The 4,349-nt window shown below is 44.7% G+C and overlaps 1 long non-coding RNA gene across 1 annotated transcript in view; it reads right to left on the bottom strand.

Moving 5' to 3' along the window:
* Window positions 1-1,522, bottom strand: part of LOC309879823 — a 6,101-nt gene extending 4,579 nt beyond the window's left edge. The window contains exon 1 of the long non-coding RNA XR_014317853.1: window positions 1,506-1,522. This is a non-coding gene — a long non-coding RNA (uncharacterized lncRNA). The remainder of the gene's footprint in view (window positions 1-1,505) is intronic.
* Window positions 1,523-4,349: the final 2,827 nt, after the last annotated feature.

Below are 4,349 nucleotides of genomic sequence, written 5' to 3'. Positions count from 1 at the left end.
GAAACAAAGACTGGCAATTCCAGCCAGATCAAAGGGACTCCAAAAGTTTGAACAAAAACTGTACTTCCAGAGAATTTGCAAATGGAGAGCTGAATTTTTGGAAGGGATCATCTAGGTTGAGAGCTCCCAAACACATATATGAAACAAATTATTTATTCTACTTATTTTGGCATTCAGACATGTAGTTCATTCTTGGACTGACATAGGATGCATTCAGCTCTTTCTGCGGAGAGTCAGGCATGCACACAGTGCCTCATGTAAGCAGAATTTACACATCAAACCCTATAGCCCTTGTCACGCATTTTAAATCGTATAGGTTTATTAGGTTGCAAGACTGGGACATAAATTCATATGCAGCCTAATCAGGCTACATGAATGTGAAAACAATATGTCCCAGAAGTAGCCTGGGAGATTAATCCAAACAACTGGTGAATTTTGTTATCTTATGCAACCACAAGCACCCCTAGTGCACGTATTTTATGGGCCAAATTTTCCAAACCTGGGACCTTGCACCTAAATTACTTTATTTTCATAAATATTCACATCCTCATCTTCCATTCCCCAAAACAGAGAAAGGCCTACATGGATATTTAAACTCTTTCCAATTTACCCAGCATTTAAAGATACACTTATGGCCCCTTGACACACCATACCAGGAGAGGCTTATGTGTTTTGCTGGATACAGAAACTTGAGGCCCCACAGCAGTTTCTTGACTCTGGTTAATTCGCTGCAGTAATGAGTATTGCAATGGTACTCAAAGGAAGAGCAAAGAGGATCCAAATGTGATTCCAGACATTGACCACAAATTGCATTGACTAACCCAGCACCAGCATGCTGAACAAAAGCGCAGCGCTGGTAGGAAGCTGTTACGCATGCCACATACTCTGATTATCTCCAATGATTTTGGTAAAACACACAGAGCAGTTAGCATTTCAGTTCCTACACCTGTATATACACACTGGTACACTTGTGTTTGTTCACAAAGCAGACCCCAGGGTTATCCTTGCTGGATTTTCAGCTTAGAAATCCACATAGAATCTCCTGCTGCACACTAGATTTAAACATAGGATTAAACCGATTTGAGGAAAACTTGTATTAAGGGGGGGAAAAAAAAAGAAATTTGGAAGAAAATGGAATTCTCTTGCGGGGGGCGGGGAATGAAAAAGACAAAAAAAATAAAAAGACAAAAAATATATCAAAATATAGCACGTGCTAACAAAAACAGAGAAAGATTGCTGGAAGGAGCAATGACGTTTTGGTGTCCCATATTTTCTCTAAGATATTTCTCAGGAGTCCCACCTTCACCCACCACCAAACCCTTTCCACACGGAGGTCATATTCAGCAGCCGGTTGTACAGAGATACGTTTCACCAATGTGTGCCTCCTAAGACAGCTTTGTACTTGCAGAGAAGCTTAACAGAGCATTAAGGCAAGAGACTTCAATCCTGTGGGCAAAGTTATGTGTCTACAAGGAAAATATTCAGCCTCCCCACTTGGCACCTACCCCTGTGTTATTTGGAGGTAGCCACAGCTCTGCAACAGCACCCAGGATAGTCCCGCTCGGAGCGACTGAAGAAATCTTCCACTGGAATTTACTGACTTTAAAATTAGCTCTTCCCCTTGCCCCCTATTCTGAGGATTTGCATAACCATAGGGGAAAAGACGACACGAGATAAAAATAAATTTGGCTGCTGCAGATCAGAAATCAAGGGGAAAGTGTCAGGGCACTGTTTTGCTTTGGGTTTTAGTGGAGACAAAATAACTTAAACTACTAGGAAAGATAACGTATGACTAAGAAAATTCCCTGAGCAATCAGAGGATGTGTTTTCAGCTTTTTTACATTTTAGTTTTATTTTCTCACAGCAATGAGCTCGGATGAGACTGGAGTCCCATGACCAAGCTGGCGCAATCCACGCACCCTACCTGGATAATCAAGGATTGTAAATCATCATTTTATAAGAATTTAACTTTTCCGCTTCCAACACAATCAAACGTAGTGGTGAGGGGGCCACTAATCATGACAAAAAATATACTTCAGAGTCTTTCTTGAAGTGCCAACTCCAATAAGTTCTCTGAGTGAAATTAAATGCACGCTCTTCTTCCAAACCACAGTTGCCCCCTGGGATGGAGGAATCTCAAGTGGGGGCTGAAAGGCCAGTTGTACCACAGCCCGGGGTTACACCCATTTCTGCAGTTTTTTTTAACTACTGCATGTAGTATAAATTGTATTCCAGCCCACTCAGTGACTGTGCTTTCCAGCATTGGTAATAAAAAAAGATGTCTTCATAGTTTCCACATTCCAGCAGTAACGAGTGGGCCAGTCCATATCTTCCCTCGGTTTCTCACAGTTTTGTGTTTGTTTGCTTTAAAGCCTTCTCCGTGAAGTGAAGGGCAGAAAAGAAAGAAAGATCTGGTGTGTGGCGTAAGGAACGGTTGGTGCTGAGTCTGAGACAGCAACAAAGAGTCATTTTCAAATAGAAATTAAAGTGGAAAAGACCTATTAGCCCGTGCACTTCATCTCCCTGCCAACACGATGCTGCTCCATAGAATGACTTCTTTTTTGCAGGCTCGGCACTGAACTCTTTGCTCCCACCACCAGCGTGCTGCCACCCTGAAACCCTGCCATCTGGGACACCCTCCACATCCCAGCACCCCAAAACCTCCCAGGACCAGGGGCTGAGCATCCCTGCTCCGTGCACCACTGGGTAACAACAGGACCCTTCCTCTGGCCAAGGAGCCGGCCACTGCCCCGCCAGCCAAAGCAAACATCATGCCATGCAAATGGATAACAAAAAGCAGAGCAGAAGCCAAACACAATACCCTCCTGGTGGGAGTAAGTGTGGAGACAAGGCTTTTTTTCTTCTTCTTCTTCTTCTTTCTTTTTTTTTTTTTTTTTTTTCCTTTCTTTTTCTTCCCCTTTTTCTTGGAAGGGAGGAGAAACATTTCTTGGCTCCTCTCTGTGAAATATAGTGCTGGCAAGGGAGAGGAAGCAAGCCTAGGCACCGGCTTCAGCAGATATCGATCTCTCCACACACTGAAGTGGATATTGACCTTTGGCAACCTTGCCCCCAGCCAAAGAACGGGGTCAGGGAAGACTGTCTGAGAAGGGAAGAGACATTTTTGCCTCTTTTCAGTCCTGCAGTCCCTCGCAGGGCTTAAATCCTGGAGAACTCACACACTCTAACAAAACAGGAGAGTGAGTGAGTGCTTCAGTGGGGCAGGCAAACTGGAAGGAAAGGGTGGAGTGGGGTCAAGTTTTACCATCCAAGTGCCCACACCATCTCCAGAAAGCTGGTGGTATAGAGAGGAGCTAGCAAGGATGAACTCTTTTGCCTGTGGCGTGAGTCAGATATGGAGGCAGAAGAAAACAGCACAAGTGCTAATGGGCTCACACTATTAAAAAAAAAAAAAAAAAAAAGGAAAAAAAGAAGAAAAAATAAAAAATATAACAGAGTAATTTGATGCTGTAACAATAGTGGCACTCAGGAAAGATGTCTTTTTATGAAAGCTGTCATGGGCTTAGGGCTTCAGGATCCCTCTCCAGGCTCCATCCTCCATTCACCGGACGGGTGGGCAATGCCTTCACAAGCCCAGCACATTCCTGATCTCTGTCTGCAGAGGGGCTTTGGACAACGCACGCAGTTGATCTGTGCACACTGCAGCCTTTGTCCAGGACTTCTCCATGTCAGGCATCCGAGCTGGAGCTGCTGAGGCCCAGAAGAAGCCCAGACAAATAGCCAAAACACTAGTTCTCTGTATGCAGAGTATTTCAGAGTAAAGTGCACTCAGATTGCCCTGGCTGTGTAGGGGAATGGCCTTAAGGGTCCGCCACAGGAATGCCTGTACCTAGCAGGTAGGTGGGCTGGGGACCAAGTCTCTGTACCAGACAATTATTGGGGTAGGAGAAACAAATCTGCATTTCCTAAGCAGAGAGAATGCTTGCAGGGCTGGTGGGGACCATACTTCCCATCCGAAAGTGTTAACAAGCAGCGAAAGAACTGAAGCGCATCTAATTAAAAATGCATACCAAGGCATAAAGACAGAGTATAAGAGTAAACAAATGGCAGAGACCAGATTTGTTTGCAATAAATGAAGAGGAAAACACCACACAATGCAAACTCATCCAGCACAGAGGATACAGAGGGAGGCGAGCCTGCGAAGGCACCGCTCCGCAAAACCTCCCAAAACAAAGTACAATTCACCCAAAAAGCAGGCAGCATGCCCCAGCACGGACACACAGGACACAGCAATGACAGTGGAGCAGAGACATGGTCCTCGGTAGGAAGATTTGCCATTGCAAACCTGGTATTGCAGCAAAATGTGATTAGAACAAAGGACGGTGCCAAAC

The sequence above is a fragment of the Aythya marila genome, assembly GCF_965140915.1.
Source record: "Aythya marila genome assembly, chromosome: 6".
NCBI lineage: Eukaryota > Metazoa > Chordata > Aves > Anseriformes > Anatidae > Aythya > Aythya marila.
This window is presented reverse-complemented; position numbering and strand designations above follow the sequence as displayed.